This window comes from Ambystoma mexicanum, chromosome 5p (genome assembly GCF_040938575.1).
Source record: "Ambystoma mexicanum isolate Mex_15411 chromosome 5p, UKY_AmexF1_1, whole genome shotgun sequence".
Lineage (NCBI taxonomy): Eukaryota > Metazoa > Chordata > Amphibia > Caudata > Ambystomatidae > Ambystoma > Ambystoma mexicanum.
The window spans coordinates 99,703,746-99,724,361 of NC_090930.1; the positions used below are offsets into that span (position 1 = coordinate 99,703,746).

The 20,616-nt window shown below is 46.6% G+C and overlaps 1 long non-coding RNA gene across 1 annotated transcript in view; it reads right to left on the reverse strand.

The window, feature by feature from the left end:
- Positions 1-2,897: 2,897 nt before the first annotated feature.
- LOC138481627 (uncharacterized) overlaps positions 2,898-20,616 on the reverse strand; it is a 174,932-nt gene continuing 157,213 nt past the window's right edge. The window contains exon 3 of the long non-coding RNA XR_011274293.1: positions 2,898-3,542. This is a non-coding gene — a long non-coding RNA (uncharacterized lncRNA). The remainder of the gene's footprint in view (positions 3,543-20,616) is intronic.

A 20,616-nucleotide genomic window follows, 5' to 3' on the forward strand; every position in this document is an offset into this window, starting at 1 on the left:
ACATTTGGTTATATTAAATATGTAGGTATGTAGGTATGTAAGTATGTAGGTATGTAGGTATGTAGGTATGTAGGTATGTAGGTATGTAGGTACGTAAGTATGTAGGTATGTGGGTATGTAGGATGTTTTAATTGTGCAACAAGAAGTTTGGGGGAGTTTTCCACCCACCTGAAGTCTGCCCGCAGAACTTTTGCTTTTAGAATAAAATTCTTTTTATGAACCTGGAACCCCAATTGAATAATATTGATGTTCTACAGTCTCCTCCCCCACCCCTTTCAGGACCATAAACACACATGACTGTCCACACGGTCCTATGTACCAATGCAATATAAATAATGACCTCAATTTAAATATCAACAAATTATGGGGCTGATTCATGGAATTTGTGCGCCGAAAAACAGGGATTTGTGTGCCATTCTGCCCGCAAATCCCTGCTTAACAAATGGGGATTTGTGGGCAGAATGGCGCACAAATCCCAGTTTTGCGGCGCACAAATTCCATGAATCAGTCCCCTATATGTCTATGAACTTCTAATGTCAACTTGTGACTACAATGAAGAATGATCAATACACTGGGCACCATACCTTTCTAGGCTACCTTCACATGAATGTGTACTTTTGTAAACACACACATCGCCATCCACCATACATTGAAAGCATATGGTCATCCGCATAAAGCTGTCATTTCATAGTTAACCAAATTCGATCAGAACAACCCTTCCTATCTAAGTCTCTATGCTTCTTCTTCAGTGAAAATGAACATCTTTTACTCACTGAATGGACATGTCAGTATTTGAAACACTGTTAAGATTTCTCAATTGAAATACAAGATACTTAACAGACATACATGTAAAAAAACTTGCAAATTGAACCTGCATGTTTGCTAGATTCAGTTGAGTGGAGTTTCAATATTATTACTGTGTAAAAGTGTACATTTTAAATTTTCAATGGGCAACATAAAGTCTGGAAAATGGTTAGCGTTTAATGGCCTTTATAACTTTGTTTTGAAAAGTTCAGCACCAGTAACATAACTCTGCTTGGTGATTGAACCAGTAAATGTGTTCAATAACCTTATTTTTCTAGGTCTGAAAAAAGTGATGCATCATTTTGACTCCCAGAATGTGTTTTCTGTACATCATTATTTAACAGAGAAGAAGGCAGGGGATCTTCCAGAATACACACCATAGGAACTATTCTATTAAATCTATAATTCTTTAAGCAGATACACACACTGGTAAAATATCTATTAATTTGTCAGGGTATATAGAAAGTGCCTATCCCCTGCCCTCTCATTTCTTTCACTAATAAAAAGGGCTGGAATTTAATCTATTCCCATTTCAGAGTATTGCTCCTGCTCAGAGCTATTTGACTGCAGGTAGGCCTCTCTAGCAGTGTACTGCTATAATCTAAAATGGGGCCAAGGGAAAGCAATCAACTTAATTCTCCTTTCAGTTGTTGTCAATTCTCCTTTCCCACGTTCTTTCCAACAGTCAGCCAGTCAGTCCGTGAGTCGGCCCAAAATATATGTGTTTGAACTTGTATAGGTCTGAAACCACTCACTTTAGAGGTGTGTGTCATTTCTCTAATCTAAATGGTCAGTTTGTATTGTATTGTATTTTGTTATTTATGTAGTGCTCTTTCCCCACTTGTAGGGCCTCAATGCGCTTTTCCCTTGGTTGAACGCCCTTGGTGAGCATAATCAATGTGGTTAGAGATTCTAGAGGATTAGCTTAGATGCGTGTGTGCATGTTTGCCATTCTAAGACTTGGGTGGCTGGCAAGGCTCGACTAAGCAGCCCAGTAGCGGTCAGACACGTGGGTGGGTGCTCTGAGGTTAGAGATAGAAAGCTGTTGTTGGGAGAGTCTATTTGAGGCCAGCTATACTGGGTGGTGGTTGCTGTATGCTAGTGGCAGAGATGTTGTTGTACGTCAGGTGTTTCAGTCTGGACGGCTATGTGTGAACTATGTGCTAGTTGTAGATGTGTTCTATCGTGCAAGAATGTTTGGCCGTGCCTGCGTCCTGTGTCCACGATAGTGGTGTGAACAATACATGCCTTAGGCTGCAAGAATTACTTGTTTGTCCAGGTCTGGAATTGAGAGTCCATCGGCCAGACTAAGTGCAGTGACCTGACAATGCAAGTTGTGTATGGGACTAAACACAGCTGGATTTGAGAATCCTGTATAGTGGGAGAGAGGCCTACACCTAACAATGCAATTTGTGTGCAAGACTAAACACAGCGACCTAACATTACAAGTTGTGTACTGCACTAAACCCAGCTAAATTTGAGAATCCTGTATAGTGGGAGAGAGGCCAACACCTAACAGAACAGTTGAGAACAGTGATAAGCATGGCTAGATTTGAGGGTCAATTGAATAGTTGAGTACAGTGCTATGCACAGTTAGATTTGAGTGTGGGAGGGAGGCAGTGGAAATAATCAGTGTTTTAGATAAGTTCGCTTAAGCGACTAGAATTCCAGGGTAGAGTAATTGCTCTACTCTCAAACCAGGCCACACCTACCGTACTTGTGCTGGTAGATGCTGGTTGATGGCTGGCTTCTGACGTCCCCTGCGGACACCTGCAGACGCACCTTGGAGCTGCCAATGTAGGAGCCGGCCTTTGCCTTGGGCCCTTAGCCGAAAGGGCTGCCGGGCAACGCGCTGCCCTGGGGAGGCGGCTTAAGAGTGCAGAATGAGCCAATCGCTGGATGGGCGGTCAGGGAGGAGGGAGGAAAGGGGAACCAGAGGTGCGGGACAATTGGGAGCAATGACAGGGGGTCATACCACAAAATGGAGGCATGGGGCGAGGGTCCCATGAGGAGTACCACACTCTCCTGCAACGCCAAAGGTGGAATGTATGTAATTGAACAGTGCTTCAAATGTGAAAAGATGCAGAAAAATCCCCTCCATACTCATTTCGCGTTTTAATGAAGTGGGCAGCCCAATGGGAGTGACTTACAAACCCAATTTCTCTCCTACTTGGTGTGATGTCCTCATAGAGATTTTGTCATTAAACAACTCTAACTTTCGAAAACATCATATACCTCACATGTGATTATGTTACTAATCGGTTCATCAGATTGCTCTCACTTAGACAAATCAAATGATGTAATGTCTATCTCAGCACAACATGGGATGAGTGTTCTCCAGATTTTTGTCTTTTTCCCTCTGATACTTTTACACAAAAATGATAGCCTCAGCTCAGAATAACCGACTCATCGCCATGAACGCTAGGATATAAGAATCACTGACACAATCTATTTTGGTGTGACATTATCCACATGTGCCTAATTTGCATAATGAACATACTATCAAAATATACTGTTTTAATTTCAGCAAATATAGCTCATCACCCTGAGCATTTAAACACATCTATATTTTTCTATGACATTTTGTGTAGAAGCCTGGTTGTCATGGTCCAAGTTCTTTGAAGTTATAGTTGCTGGCAGGGTCATTTGTGACTCAGCTCTGGCCCCTTCAGTGATTCCATCATCTGCATGTCCCTTATGTCAGACATCAAGTCTCCAAAAGTGCCACTTTCCATCTCCTGAGTGATAAAAAGATCAGGTTATTTTAGAGGACACTGGACATAAATCATCTTGGCATGTATGATCATTTTCTGATATATATATTTTCAGCCTCATGCTCACAGGCCGTCTCTCCAGCAGGTCTCCCAGTCATCTCAATTCTTTCTCTCATGGATATTCCATGTCCTGTCAGCAGGGGCATTCCACTGTAAACATTCTATCATCAGTAAGCAACCGGACTTTGCACGAAGCAAATAATAATAACTATGCATGCACAGAAGTTAACATCCAGCACTTTAAGACATAACACTCCTCCTTTTCTTCCACCTTGTGCACATTAACAATTGTTTGCATTGCCTTTGACAAGATGTCTGGCCCATCAATGTAATTCTTTTTTGAGATACCCTGTGATTGTTCCACACACCACCTCTTTGTAGTCTAACTGTGCTCCCATAGTCTGAGAGCATGCTACCCCCCATCATAGGGCCTTCCTTTTTCACCCGTGGGTGACTACTAAGATCTACGGGGAAATCTCCATCAAAGATTGAACAACGTTCCAGGGCCACCAATCACTTAAAATAAGGATGGTTTGATTTGGCTCCATAATAGTTATCGTGGGTGTATCTTGTCATAAGGTACACCCACGTTCAGTACCTGTCTTTAGCCAGCAATGCTGTGCGTGATGGCATGTGGATGAAGAGCTGACCTTAGGGCGGGGCAAGCCGGGCGACTGCCCGGGGCGCCATGCCCCACCAGGGCGCCATTAGCCACCCCCTGCCACGCCAGGTCGTGGGAGTCTTTTAAGGGCTCCCTCGAGCTGGCATAATGAGAAAAGGTGCAGCAGATGGGATTTTGTTATTAAATGCACCCGCAGTGGTTGGGCGCCTTTAATATCCGTAGCATGATGATGCAGAGCATCAGCACACTATTCACATGATGATTACCTCCCTGCTCTGACGCGGGAGCCGGGAGGTTTTCATTGCAATAGGACGCTCATGCATTTGCATGCATGAGCGCTCTATTACAGTGATTAACCCCCTGCGAGGTGCCGGAGCAGGGAGGTAGTCATTATGTGAAAAGGGAGCTGATGCTCTGCATCAGCACCCTACTGTTTAATGTGCCCCACCGCTGCGTGTGCATTTAATAACAAAACAAAACAAATGTGACGCTCCTGCCCCCTTCCCCCACCCTGCTGCTCTCCCTGACGACCAGGGTCACGCAGAGGTGGGGAGAGGCACACATTCGCCCAGGGCGCTGCTGCCTCTAAGGCCGGCCCTGTGTGGATGCGCATACTTATAAAGGGAAAGGCAAAACTACAAACCACTGAACAACACGTCCTAAGGGCTCCTCTTCAAAGTCTCAATTTGATATGTGCATGCCTTTGAACCCCATCATTTAGTTGTGTGTCTGGTTCGTAGGGCTGTAAAAATAAGCACAAATAAAGGTGTGGGTTAAAAAGCGAGAACGGACTGCAGGTGATCACTATTTTATTTCTTTAAGCGCTATGCTCAAAGGAGCTTTAAGAAAGGAAAGTCGCTGCTTTGGTCGGTACAGAAGGCCATGGTCAACCAGCGGCGGGCGCCATTCCAAAGCTGGCAGCGTTTCTCTCGACGCTGCCCATTGCCATTTGTTAACCAGACGCCTGCCTAAAAACAACACACTCAGCAAGGAAAGAAATACCTCGCACTTTCAGGGACCTAATTATTAATCAATCTCAACAGGTCCCGCATGCGAGAGATGAAAGCGAGGCTTGGCCCAGAAACAAAGGGCTTCTTTCTATGATTGTTTTGCCTTTCATTAAGTACAGTGCTGAACAGAGATTAGCCGGCGCATTAACCTGCTCCCCTCCGCCAGAGGGCTTACTTCCCTTGGCATGTAAATAGGCGCACTTAATGCAAGGACGGATTACTGCTGGGAAGTGCGCGGGGAAGGCAGGCCACACAGTTCTTGGGCTGTGTCTGCAGGTGGCAATGTAATTAGGTACCGATGTGAGCAGTCAGATCAGTTTAGAATTAGAGTGAAATTTGGGAGGCAGTCAGGCTTCCTCTGCAAGCAAGTACAGTAACCACTTAATTTAACTCGTCTAGTGACATTGCTAACAAACGATGCATGGATGTATAAAAAAAAAATGTTTGAGCTACACGCAATAACATATGCTGATATGGCCTATGCTGATCTAATCCTGTTTTTAATTGCATTCTGGGACTTATAGTACAATTTTTCTCAAGTATAAATCTGGAAAAACTATTCCTAGAATTAGCGGAGTAACCAAGGAACTTCACGGGCACCTCAGATGGGTTCACTAAATTGGACGCATCACGCACCACTAACCGACTAGAACTATCATTGTAAACTTCTATGCTCAGACACACTATGGGCCTGATTTATGCAATTTGTGCGCGGTGCACAGTGACTTTGCACCGCTAACAAACACTCTGATTTACAGAACAATGCAAAGTGTATTTTCGATTTACAGAACAGTGCACTGGAAACATACACTTTGCGCTGTTCTGTAAATCACTTTGCACTGTAAAAGTACTCTTTGCACCCTGATTTGGACCCATTTAGCGCATTGCACAGAGTTATTCTTCAGTGTAACGTGATTCCTCACAGGAAGAAAAATACTGTGTCTCACCCAACGGAGTCCTCCTGTTCCCTTGGGGACCTTCTCATCCCAGGTGATCCTCCCAGCTAATACCATCAAAAGGATTACCATCCACTAGGTTAATCACAGCTGTTGTAATTTGTAGAAACAACTGCATCTCTCTGAGATATGGTCTTAGATAGGTATCCAAGAACTGAGGAAGTGGCTCGAGTACAGAGTCCACTCCTGACACGATCAGCCTGCCAGGGGGCTGGAGTAGAGTTTAATGCACTTTTGGCAGAACACACAATTTGGGGATACTCGCATTATGGAAGAAGAGGACATGTTGTGAGTGATTTTTTATCTCTATGGTGCAAAGGGATGGCCTTGTTTGCTTACAGGGAACAGACTGAGAGATTCCTGAAACCGATAAGCGACAGTCCCCAAAGTATACAAGACTACATAGGAGTCGTAAGTGCAGATTGATTGAGAAGCGACTATTGTAACTTCTAGTTAGATTATCAATAACAAACATTTATGGTACTGGTATATTAGAATAATTGTAGAATAGTATGTACCCTACTGCGTAAGAAATAAACATACACCCCCTGAAGAAGTTCCTGTGATTTTTCACCCAGTCGATAAGGAACGAAACATGTTGAGCAGTCAAGTATTGGAATTGTAAATTATGTGTTTACTTTCATCATTTTGGATACAGTGTTAAGACCCACCTTGGTAAGAATAGACAAAATGTTGTGACACCAAGGCGATTTTATTTTGACTACGATAGCATATGACATCTTAACAATGTATGTAAGATTGCACATAGCACTTTATAAATGAATGAATGAGCATGAGTGTAGGGTGGCGGTGAGTTGTGATTTTGCAATTTTTTATCTTTTTCACAATTGTTGTTCATATTGTTTTTCTGAAACACAGTCAGGGTCCATATACTAGAAAATAATCTTATATGATGAATTCATGTTTTGATATTCCTTTGTACTTTATACACGGCCATTATTAAATGAATGCATTACTGACTTTGCAGTATTACTAGAACGCACACACAGGTTATTGCATCGTTGATGATATTAGCACCAGGGGTACCTGTGTGTATTTTCCCTGGGGTCTGTTCTTAGTGTATTTGTGATTCTGTTTGTAACTGTATAGACCTCCTCAAGCCCAACCAGGGATTTGAACTGTAGTGCCACTCCATGATCCAGAGTCGGCAGAGTAACTATCCAAATATTCCTGCACCTTCATCGCTGGCACATCCTCTTCCCTCTTATAAAGACCCTCCCTCTTATAAAGAACCTCAAAGAAATTTGCAAATCTGCTTGCTATCTCCCCTGGGGAAATACATCCCCGTCAGAGTCTTTTCTTTTAATCACCCATCGCTATGCCCCCTGTGCCCTAGGCCTGGCCGCCAGCATCGAGTCTCCCTTATCACCTGTTTTATGAATGTATTTTTTAAGAACTACATTTTTTGTACGTGTTTCTCTATCCATATCAATTTCACTTCCTGTCTCTTCTGCCTACGTTCAGTAAGAAGTTCCCTCGTTCCCTCCATCATTCCTTGAATCCTTCTTTCCAATTCCTGATTTCCCTGCACAGAGTGTCACCCATCAGAGTCCTTTCCCCCTTCTTGCTTGTCTTCTCCATATCGACTTTGCTGCCCCCCATATTCGGCAGACATCCAATTCACCTGTATCATTCGACTCATCTCCCTGTACAATTCTTCTGCAAAGACCCAATCCCTCCAGACTGAGTCATGGGATCTCCTCACAGAATTCTGCTTAGCCAGTCCAGTCCAGTCATTACGATATACAAAATGATGAAGTTATGATCCGTACAACCATCCGGGACTATTTCACAAGACTCCACTCTTCCTACCAAACCCATTGGAAGGAGCAGTTAATCTCCCCTAGTGTATGTATTATGCGTGGGAGAGAAAAAGATGAAACCTTTAACCTTAGAGTTTTTGAAACTCCCTATATCCGCCAATCCTTGTGTGTCCAAGATTCCCTGAGGCCCTCACGACTGTGGGGAGCCACCTTTTGACTTTCCTCCCACAGGGACCTTCTATCCCACTCAAAATACACCCACATGTTAAATGTGCCCCCTAATTTTATTGGGGCCTGCAACTCATTCATAATGGCACCTCGGCGCAAGCTTGCCTGCCCATGATTGGGGCAGTAGACTGCAGCCTCAGCTAGTTTAATATCCCCCACAATGCCCGGAGCCACGATGACTTAATCATCCACATCCCTATTAATTTGGGGCCCCTTGGTCTTCAGCCTCTTATGGAAAATAATTTCCCTTTCACCCCACTTTGACTCAACAGATGCCCAGAAAATCTTCCAAACCAATACACTTGGAAAATACCCGCACTTGCGAAATCTGAATGACACATGGCCTAGTGAGATAGTTGTTTTGTCCTCCCTTGGATTCCCCCTCCTTGTCTTGTCACACCTAGAAAAACGTGTGTACAGACGCGTTAAAAATGCCATATCAAATCCTATAATATGCATTTACTCCCCTGTTTTGAACCTTGTTTCTTTAGCAGTAAAATGTCCAAACACATTCTTCAAAATTCCCTGGCAGCAAGGGCTCTTTTAATGGGGGAGTTCAAGCCCTTTGCACTCAACGTCCCCCCATTCAATTGACCAACCACACTTCACCTCATTACCTCGAAACTAGGATCCTAAATCAATCCCTTCTCACCGTATTGCCTCAGTAAAGTTGTGAGTGACCTCCCACATATTGGCAATGGTAAGCGTCCCCCCCCACCCCATCCACACACATCCCATTGCCCAACCCCACCATTCCTATTGTATTGTATTGTATTTTATTTATGTAGCATGCCAAGCCCTAGGGCATCTGGGCACATTTCTTCAAGGTTGCATGAATATATAAAGGCATAGTAGTTAAGGTTACATGAGTGAGATGTCATTGCATAGACATTATTTACAAATATGAGATGGAGCAGTTACATCGACATAGACATTATTTACAAATATGAGATGGAGCAGTTACATCGACATAGACATTATTTACAAATATGAAGAAGCTAAATACAGCAGGAAATATTATACTGACATATACATAAGTAGTAGCAGGCAAATATATATACATGGATCACTCATTACAAATATAGTAGTGAGTGGTTTATAGCTCCCCAACAACATAAAAAACAAAACCCCCAACAGGAGACACCCATTCTAAGATGGGCCACAAGGCATAGTTTGCTGCTACCTGCCAGTATCCCTACTGAGCCCTTCGCCCCTTTCAGTATTCTTCTTGAATGGTAAGCAACCCCGCCCTTCCTCCTAACCTTCAAATCCTAAAACCTTAATTTGAACCCTAAGATTTGTCCTCTTATTACTTCATTGGGGAGGTCAGCCCACTCCTGGAGTCCTGGCTTCCTTCATCTGCAACCTCTGCTGAGAGGTGTTGTAGGGCGTGTGCTGCCTTCTGATCGAGATAGAATCCAGAAGTCCTCACCCCGGTACTAAAAAATCAGGGTAAAGATCTAGGCCCACTGGTACCAAATCCCCCCCTTGATCAGCCAGAGCGTAAGCTGATGTCAGACTCTGCTTCAAGAGAGCATGAAATGAGAGAAGTCCTGGCATATTTGTATTTTATTACCCTCGTACAGGACTTCTTTAATTTGTTTTGCCCTGGGAAGTTCTCCAGCATTCTCTTTTTATTGGTAGAACCACATTGCCACTGGCTTGGGACCTCTGTGGTCATGTCTACTCCCCTATGTGCAGTTTCTAACTTAAGTTCCTTACCGCCTTCATCCATAAATAGTGAGTTCATTATATCTTTCAACTTTTGCTCAACATCACTTTGCGTTTCCCCCTTCTGTTCCTTCAGGATAAGGACCCTTACATTATTGCTCTATCCCTGTCTACCAGGTCAGTAGGGCTTCCTCTGTCAACAGGTACATACTTCATTTCCAGTTTATCTGCATTAATTTGATGGCTCTCCAAACTTTCCATTTTGCTCTCCAAAGAGCCCAGTCGTCCACGTAAGTCCATTATGGAGAACTGGATATCTCCATGAAGCACCTTGATCTACTTGCTAAAAATGTCTTCCTTCCTAGCTGGGTGGGCCTCACACTGCCCTCGGGCTCCTTTGATGGTTCTCGCTTTCTTCACTCTCTATTACGGTCTCTCTCAGAAACATTTAAAGTAAACATATTCTGTGTTGGGTCCGCACTACTGCGGGTGTCCCCACACCTGACTGACTGAACACCTGCAGACTTTTAATCCTGAGCAAGTGTCAAGGAGGTGCATATCAGGCTGTCTCACCCACCGCAGCCTTGCCACCTGCTCCTTTGCTCTAGCCTGTAGTCTGTCTTTGCCTCCATCAGTCCAGCTTGCTTCTCAGTGGGTCTTTATTGCCACAGGCTGTGGCTCAGGGACACCTCATTGGATGGATCACAGTTAAACTACACCACATGCAGATGGATCTCTGCAATTCTGCAGCTCGTCATCAGCAATGACTAACCACCTCCACTCAGGTGTGCCCACTGCTCGTCTCTGGGCCTGTCCGGGACACAGGCCTGCTACTGCACCCAGGGCCACGACAAGCATATCCTGAATTCATTAATGGGGGCCCAGCTCTGAACCGATCGGGTGACCCTTGCTCTCCCGCTGATTCCCTGAGTCATCTCTCACGTCTTCGAAGGGATTGCAGGTTCCTTCTGCAGCATTAGGGCACTCTGCACTGCAGCTCCTTTCGGTTTGCTGACGACCCCAGGCTGTCAGCCAGAGATGGTGTACCAAGCCAGACCGGCTCCTCCTCCCGCCTGGGGTCCGATCCCCGGTGGCTGCCGCACAAGAGAACTTGAGTGACCCTCTTCTCATCTCAAATCTTCCAGGGGTACTCACAACTCGACCACTTTATTCCTTCGGGCCAGTGCCCCGGCCCCAAGTCTACCAGCGACGTATGCAAAATGTGTGCACCCCAACCTCCCACCCCAGCGGCCACAAATGCAGAACAGCATGGGGCTCAGTTCCGTTGTTCAGCCGAACAACAGAACTGACCCCCTAATGTTCTTGTCAAGTGTGTTTAAGGGCACATTGCTGTAATGTCACCTTTAAGACACTGCCGAAGCAGTCATCTGTGACGCCAATAAAGGCAGGTCCCAGTGGCGCATACACCGGTGAGCCTCAGACTAATTTCCATGTCTCTTTGGCAGCTCCGTGGGCCTGACCTGGACCAGGCCCCCCCTACATAACATTGGCGACGAGGGGGAAACCTCCCCACCATCCACAGCACACATCAGCTGTTCCTGCCCATGGCAGGATTTGTTTACGTTCAGTAAACCTGGCGAAGTTTTCATCTTCCCCCATGGGCCCCTTGTGTCTTCCTCAAGGACGTAGCATGCGACGTACAGACCCGTGCATGGGGAGGAGGTGTGGCCTGCCCCCCAAAAAAGAAAATCATGTTTTTTTTTCCTTTCTCTCTACCTTACTGAAAATATCCTCACATCAGTTCCTGGAAGGAACCCTTTCCTCACCACTGGACACTGCACTCTGCAGTATCAGTGACTGGGCAAGCCAGGCCACCATAATTTTCAGAGCCACACGCTGCCACCAGTATGGCGCCATGCAATGACAACAACTTTGTGGGTTGCGGCTCCTCAGTAGAGTGCATGTGCGCCCAGCCGCCACCCAAGCAGCCAATGGTTGGTTAGGGTTGCAGCTCAGGAAGTGAGTGCTTGTGCGTCCTGACCCCACAGATACCATCGCCAGTTGTGCCTATTCTCTACGTACAATCAACACAGCTCATGGACATGGCAGGCGAAGGAGAAGCGCTGCACGCTGCCAGGCTGCCATGCGCGTTGGCGCAACTCGCCCCATTCCAAGAGATTGACATCTCGGATGCCACGACTTTGTTGGGTCCACGATGGATTGCATGGGTGAAGAGGTTGGATATCTTCTTCAAGGCCACCGGAGAGGATGACAACGAGACCATGACATCCATCATGCTGTACTCTGCTGGTCCAGCGTTACACAGTGTTTTTGAGACCCTGCAACTGGTGGATGACTCGTTTGCAGCGGCCAAAGCAGCCCTGCTGGAGTACTTTGCACCCATGGCAAATGTGGACTACGAGAGGACCCTATGAGGACTGCTGTGCAGAAAGAAGGTGAATCTCTCAACGTTTTTCACACCAGGCCACATCGCATGTCAGTGGAATGTGCCTGGCCGGACGTGGAACACGAGATATGACAACAAGCCGTACAGGGTTGTCTTGAGATCAACTGCGACACCAGATACTGCGTGAGCTTGGCATTAGCCTTGCGTGCATCCTGGAGCTTGGACATTCACATGAGCTTGCAGATGTCTGCGCCAACAAGGTGTGCTCAGCGATGAAGGCTATCAAGCTAGATGGCGCGTGCGCGGTGGGATGGAGGCAGTTACAAAAGAGCGACAGGGGCCAGCAGTGCAGCAGGAAAGAAGAAAAAGGGGGGACAGTCCCCAATGCCTGAACTACGGGAATGACCTGCCCCACCCCAAAAAATGTCCGGCAAAAGGACATGTGTGCAGTCGCTGTGGCATAGCGTACCATTTCGCTCTTATCTGCAGAGCACCGGCACCTTCATCGCATTTGAGAGGCCCAGTATCCTCGAGACCAACGCCGCAGAGGGCACAGCGCAAGGTTGCCCAGTTCGAACAGCCCACGGCAGAGGAGGACGAACCTGACGAGCTGGAAGATGACGAAGAGGATGTTTTCTGCATGTCGGTCCTACAAAGGTCCAAAGGACAACAGCCAAGGTGTGTCATTCGCATCTGTGACTCCCCGATACCCGTGATGATAGACACGGGTGCTTCGGTGAGCGTCATGGTGGATGACCACTACCCGCAAATGGAGAGTGCACCACCCCTAATTAAGACAAATGTCTGCATCTTTACCTTTGGTGGGAAGCAACCGCTACCTCTGGATGGCGCGTTTGTAGCCCGGGTCACTCATGAGGACACATCAATCAAGGCCTGCTTCTTTGTAACCAAAGTCAGCAAGGTGACTCTACTAGGCTGTGCCGCCGCCGAGGCATTGCACATTGTGAACTTCGTGTTTGGTGTCCACCTGGAGGACGTTCAGATGCTGTTCACCAGATATGCAAAGGTGTTCTCTGGAATTGGAAAGCTCGTAGGAGATCCGGTGCAACTGCACATTGACAACAGGGTATACCGGTCATGTTGAAGCATCGCAGGGTGCCATTTCACCTGAGAGAATGCGTGGAACAAGAGCTTGACAACCTGATCCGACTCAACATCATAGAAAAAGTAGAAGGTCCTACTCCGTGGGTCTCTCCTATAGTAATTGCAATAAAACCAAAGCAGCCAGACGCCATACGCATCTGTGTAGATATGTGCCTCCCGAACAGAGCAATTTGGCAGAAGCGACACATTACACCCACCCTGGATGACATCCTGGTGGATCTACAGAGTGCACAGTACTTTTCCAAATTGGACCTCAGTTCTGGATACCACCAGCTTGAACTGGATCCAGAGTCACGTTATATTACGACCTTCAGCACACACAAAGGTATATACAGGTACAAAGGCCTGAGCAACTGGACTCCTTGGCCGGAGAGGTTTTCCAAAATTCCATCAGAGTGGTGCTGGCGGCACTACAAGGAGCAATTAATATCAGCGAGGATATCATGGTATACGCGAGGTCTGAGCAGGAGCATCTGGAGAGACTAGAAGGCGTTCTCTATCTTGGATTCATACTTCACTGAGACAAGTGCGCTCTGATGCAGAAAAAAATCGAGTTCTTTGGATTTGTGTTCCAAGAGGGTGGCATATCCCCTGACCTGGAAAAAGTGAGAGGCATCAAGGAAGCCAGCGCCCCGATAAATGTGTCGGAGATGCGCAGCTTTCTGGGCATGGCAACGTATTGTGGCCGGTTTATATGAAACCTGGCAACTCTTGCCGAACCGCTACGAAGCCTAATGAAAAAGGAGTGCGCATGGAGATGGACAGCGCTTAAACAGAGCGCATTTGATGAGATCAAATGAGCCCTGACAGCAGAAGACACAATGGCATTCTTCAAACCGGAAAAGAATTCAGAGATAATAGTCGACGCCACCCTGTTCGGTTTGGGGGCCGTCCTTATGCAGCCCAGTGAAAACGGTGTGGACCATCCAGTGCCGTTTGCCAGCCAAGCACCACTCTTGGCGACTGAGCAGAGATATTCCCAGATTGAACGGGATGCCTTGGCGGTACTCTGTTAGAGCAGACATTACCATCTTTACCTCTATGGCAAACCGGTGAAAGTCATCACGGACCACAAACCCCTGATCCCGATCATGACCGTATCCTCCGCCAAGCCGCCAGCGAGAATCCAGAAGTGGCTTCTTGCCCTCCAGGAATACGATGTGGAACTTGCGTTCTGCCCCGGAGCCACCAATGCAGCAGACTATCTGTCACGCCACCCCAGCCCAAAGACAGAGAGCATGGAAGACGTGAAGAAGGTGGAATACATAAACAACATTGCTGAGGCGATGGCCCCAATCCTCATGTCACTCGACGACATTCATAAGGCATCAGCCGATGAGGAGTGTTTCAGAATTCTCCAGACGGCTGGAATGAGAGAGGAATAGCGAAGAGTCCTTGAGAAGTTTGAGGCACGGACCGCAGAGGCGAGAATAGCGCTCGAGCGATTGTGGAGAGAGAGGGGAACTCACACTCATGGACAATGGTTTGGTACTAAGAGGCACGAAACTGGTTGTCCCCTCCAGCCTGGTGGACAAGGCGTTAGAGCTAGCACACAGAGATCACCAGGGTGTTGCCAAGACCAACGCCCGGCTCTGCATGAAAGTGTGGTCCCCGGAATCACGGGTGGAGGAGTTTGTCTGAAACTGTGTGTGGTGTCAGGCTTCGCTGCCACACAGACGAGAACCCCGGATTGAGTGCATGGACAGGAGCTGTGTACCATGGGGCACGATACACATAGACTTCAGGTCGACCTGTCGAGACAGCCATTTTGTGGTTCTTGTCGATCAGTGGTCAAGGTACCCGGAGGTCGAGTTTGTGGACTCCACAGCTCTATAAGACGTAATCCCAGTGCTGGAGAGGATCTTTGCCACACATGGACTCCCAGTGGAAATATACTCTGACAAAGGACCTTCCTTTCAGTGGAGAGTGTCTGCAGAATACTTGCACGACCACGGGATTGCTCACCGCTAAATCACGCCTCTGTGGCCGAGAGAAAATGGTGACGTTGAGTCATGAGGACATTGAACAAAGCGTTCCAGATAGCCTTTGGGCAGGGGGGAGTGTGAGAAGCGTGCCCTATATAAGTTTCTGGTGGAATATCGTAGAGATCCTCATTGTCTATGGGGGTGGCCCCCACTGATGCATTATTTCAATGGGTCCCCTATGATTTTCTCCCAGCCCACCTACCACGCTCACCAGGGGTCATTGATGATGACGCTGTAGCGGAAGAAAGGAGAAGGGCAAATGAAAGGGTGAACGACCGCAGGAATCTGCGAAGCAACAGTTTTTGAGTTAGGCGATTGGGTGCTGGTGAAAACAAGAAATGCGCGGGGGAAACTGTCCCTGCCTCACAAGCCCACTCCGCTCAAGGTGGTGGACACTAACGGATCATTGCTAACCGCGTCGGACGGAAATACGACAGTAACTAGGAACTCGTGTTTCTTCCAGGAGCTGGGGCATTCGAACCATGAGCTAGGACGAGGGACCGTCTCCATGCAGGGGTGGCGAAGTATGGATTGTGCAAGAGAAGAGTTGAGCCAGGAGGGCCAGAAGTCTAGCGACGGGAGAGACAACCCTACTGACCAAGGAGGAAGTCTGTCCTCGGTGGATGATGACCCACGGGGTGAAAGGAGGTATCCTGCAAGAGAACGTTGCCGACAGCCTACCAACCTTCAGGACTTTGAAGAGGACTGTCCCTGTGGACGGAGGACACCCGTTGGTGCAAGGCTTCAAGTGGTATCTTTGAACTGTGATGTTTACATTTTAAAGTTGATATGTTCAATCTGATAAAGTAAAAGTGTTTATGTTCTGGGACATGTGACTATATTCTGTTTATGATTTGTTTGAAAAAAAACATATGAAAAGGGAGGAGTATATGTTCCCTTTAAGAGACTGTGGAAGCAGTCATCTGTGATGCCAATACAGGTGAGCATCAGAATGGTGTCCGTGTCTCTTTGGCAGCTCCGTGGGCCTGACCTGGACCAGGGCGCCCCCCTACATAACAATTGCAACAAGGTCCGTGTCATGTAAACAGCTGTTATTAATCGCGTAATTTTTTAATAGGCGCTGTTTACATGACACTGATCTGGAGGGAAGGCGCCCTTGATTTGCTCCTCTGTGTTGTCACCCTTGTGCGGCCACGCTCTCTGAGCGCACCTTGAGCCGGCGCTGATTCGGGTATTCGTTCTGTTTCGGAAGAACGTTTAGGCAAGGAGCTTAGGGGCTGGAATTCATACGGTGATCTTGGTCCGTGTCAAATAGCGGTCTCCCCCCCAAAGTGCCTACTTTTAAGATGAATTAAATTCAAGGAACATATGAAAGGAGAAGCATATTGCTTATTAGTACCCGGCGAGAGCCAAGCAGAATGTAACACGCTTTCTGATTGGCTCTCGCCGGGTCGTTACCCGGCAGGGAATCCCTCAGCCTGGATTCCACGGCCATTGTTCCTGGCGGGGGCGTGGCCGCCCCTCGGCCAATGAGGAGGCTCGAAGCGGGGCCAGCCCCGCTCCGAGCCTCCCCGCGGCTGAGTGGCTCCCTTCGCCCCTCGCCGGGGACTCGGGTAAGTCTTTTTTTTTTTATTCCCTCCCCTCCCACCGCCCCTTCCCCAACTTACCTTCTAGTTCCTGCATCCCCGGCGAGGGAGGAGGGAAACCTCCAGCCGTGTGGAAACTCGGAGCGGGGCCACCATCGCTCCACATCTCCACACGGCTGGAGGCTTCCCTCGTCCCTCGCCGGGGACGCAGGTACGTTTTATTATTATTTTTTTTCTTTTTCTCCCCCCCATCCCACTCCCGCCCTCCCAACCTCACTTACATTCCCTTTCCATGGCGGCAGCCATTTTCTTTTTCTTTTTTTTTTTTTTAAACCCTGCAGCATTTCGGGACAAAAAAAAATCTTTTAGTGCTCCGGTCACGCCATTTTTGCGGGTCGGGGTACTAATAGCAATATAACCCTCTCGTTGGAGTCATTACCGACTCAGGTAATGCCCCGGGGCCATCGGTAAGGCCCTCGCTTCGCTCGGGGCCTTACCTATAGACCCCGGGGCATTACTTGAGTCGGTAATGCCCCCGACGCTCGGGTTATATTGCTTAAATGACAAATGGGTGAAGGCACACTTGGTTTAGATATTTTTATTATACTTGACTCTGATTCACAACTGCACTTCTCCAATTGTATTCAAGAACTGTGGTACAGATAACAACTGTGACACAGCAACGCCCATAATCTAATAGTACTGCAAGATACAGATAAAGAGATCCCAGGAGAGTGTGTTTTGGGAAGGGAGGGGCTGTTATTGAGTGGTATTTATCATAGAGATTAGCATGGCTGTGGATGGTCAGTCGGGAGTAGACACAGGACAATGACAAGATGTGTGTCCTGTGTGTTCGTCCTCACATCCGCTCTCGCTCAGATCTGCAAACCTAGGTCAATGGTTATGGATTTGTAGAGGAGGTCCCAAATATGACCTGCACCCCTGTGGGATGTTTTTACCCATGCATCCGAGCACTACCAAAAAACAAACTGTGCATTACTGGCATTGAAAACATCATGATGGCCAGAGCTTCCCAGAAAATGCACAATGAAATGCATGAAGAATAGGCTGCCACACATTTTTGCCGATGTTATGGGCACAGAAGGGCACTGCCTAAAACCACCCACACAGTAGCCTGAAACCATTGGGAATGGCAATGCTGATTGCCAAAAGCAACCTAGAACTGTGGGGAATTAATTTTCTTAAATCCCAAAAATGGTTGCATTACCAGTACTCACCACTATCAGAAAGCCGGCGTTTTAAAACCACCAGACTTTTGTGTAAAACGGAATAAATGAAACAAAACCAGACCAAGGAAAGACTTCCTAAGAGGTGGATACAATGTAAAACTATACTCTGAAATGACTTGAAGGAAGTAAGTATTTAATGTGTATGTAAAAATCGTAATAGACTTAAACTGGGGGACAAAAAGTGACATTTAGCTGAAACCTGGCTTAATGAAACTGAATTCTGCCTGACATCTACCCCCACAGGAGTTAAAACCTGCTCAGCCACTCTTCCCCTTGCCAAAAGGAGTTGTCACCTCTCTGATTAGATTAGGGATGGAGCAGCTACAGGGAGTTGAACAAAGGCCTGTCTTGGGCCCAGGCAGATGGTTTATTAGGGTGGTCGTAAATGGCTTCCTTTTGAACAAAGCCCTTCCTTGACTCAGGCAGATGGTTTATAGGGGAGGTCGTAAAGTGGCTTCCTCTTGGCAGAAACGGGGAGGGGCAGCCCCTCTGACGACAGGCTGAGCTTAAAGAAAGTGGATAGACTGGTTTCTCCACCATATGACCTGGGAAGACACACCCCTGTTGGCCAGAATATGATTTTAAGAAAGATGTATAACTTATGGTGCAGACTTGTCAAAATTATCTAAATGATACCATAATTCTTGTGATTTTTCTGCCCACATTTTAAGAGGTTTTAGGACCTGGTGGTATGATCTGGGGGGATGCTAGCGGAAAATAGGGTTTCACTCCAAATGTCTGCATGTTAAAAATCTGACACTTCATCAATTAATGTCCACACTCCTTGTGCACATGTGTGTAAATTTGGGTAAAAATCTGATGCTGCAAAACCCACTAAAAAGCACAAAATGATGCCATTTCTGAATGCAAGCCCCCAGGAACAGCAGAGTTTGAACAGAGTATACCTCATGTGATATGTGATGGGTGCATGTAATTGTAAACAAATGTGTACCTGTGCAAATATGTATTTGGGTCAAATATAGATTTGTGTGTAATTTGACAGGGGAGTGTCCTTTCTGCAGGCCATTAAATGACATCACCATGACACACATTTCCTTCCCCCAATCAAAGCAGTGCGGAAAGCTTGACCAATGGGCAGTTGAGAGAGGGGCTGGCTAGTGATGCTGCACACACTTTCAAAAGACATAAAAAGAGCCACTGGAAGCTAGAGAGGGGATTCAAATCCAGTTGCTGCGACGCGCTCTGCCGGACCACACAACATCCAGAAGATACCAGATCCAACACTTAGACTTTAAAACTCCAAAGAACTTGATTCAGAACTCAAAGCAAGGGCCTAAACCCACAAACTGAGAACTCTTCTCAGCAGGCCTCAGCATCCAGCAAACCTAACAGCGTTAGCAGCATCCAGGAGCCGTGCAGATCAGCGCTGTGTCCAGAGAAAGCTGTGCAGAAAGATCCAGGAGCTGTGCACAGACGCTGTACCCAGAGATCCAGGAGCCAGGCCAGGAGCAGTGTCAGACCAGACCAGCAGAGCAGAGACCAGACGCTGTGCGCAGAGACCGTCCGGGGCGAAACCAGAACCAAAGCCATCTTGACCCGATCCGTGAGACCTAGACCTTCCAAATACATTGTGAGTACAGCTAGGACGGTGTGAAACCAAATCTCTTAGTTTCCAGTGATATAATTCAATCTATTTAATCTAAGTAGAACTGCCTCCTAACTGTCACTTGTCAATTCTGCAGCCGCATAGCTGTCACCTGTCATTTTTAAAAGCTGTCAACTATCAATTTGAGTTACTTTAAATCCGAAAAACTACCTTTATTTAATCGTCCGTATCTCTGGAACCGTTTGGGCTGGGAACTTGGTTTAACTTTCCTCTGAAAGCTTAGAATCTTAGCTTTTCAACACGCCTAGTACCTAGCTACTCCTTATACTTGTGCCGTAATCGTGATTCACGCATTTGCGAATTTTGCCGCGATTCGCGATTTGGTTAAAAATCCAGCCACGTGTGAAAACAGCAGCTTCCTTGCTTTCCTTTGCCAAAAATTTGTTCAACCTGTTAGTTACTCCTAGAGCATTGTTAAAGCGAGCCTGAGCTCATCCCAAGTATCTTTCACTCACCCTGAACCTCCTAAAGGGAATTAAAACCATTTTCAGCATATTTCTCACTGCATTGTCACCATATTCAAAGCATTTTGCCTGTGTTTCAAAACTCCATCTGTTGTATAAGCTGCTGGGAGGGAATTGAACTGAATTCTATTTGATTGCATTCCTAAGAACTGTGTGCTCTCCTCTTCATCTCCTTACATTGCATAAAGGGGGGTGAAGTTATTTTCTGTACTGCATTTTCATTCCACATTGCATCTGTTTGAAACCATAAAAGTATAGTTGCTATCTTATCCATCCTATACCCACTCATTGATTATAAAGAAGTGTGCTAGTGCCAGACTATCCATTATTGATTACTGCTCAGATTAAGTGTGATATTCAATTATTAATTTATTATAAAGTGTGATATATATATATTGTTT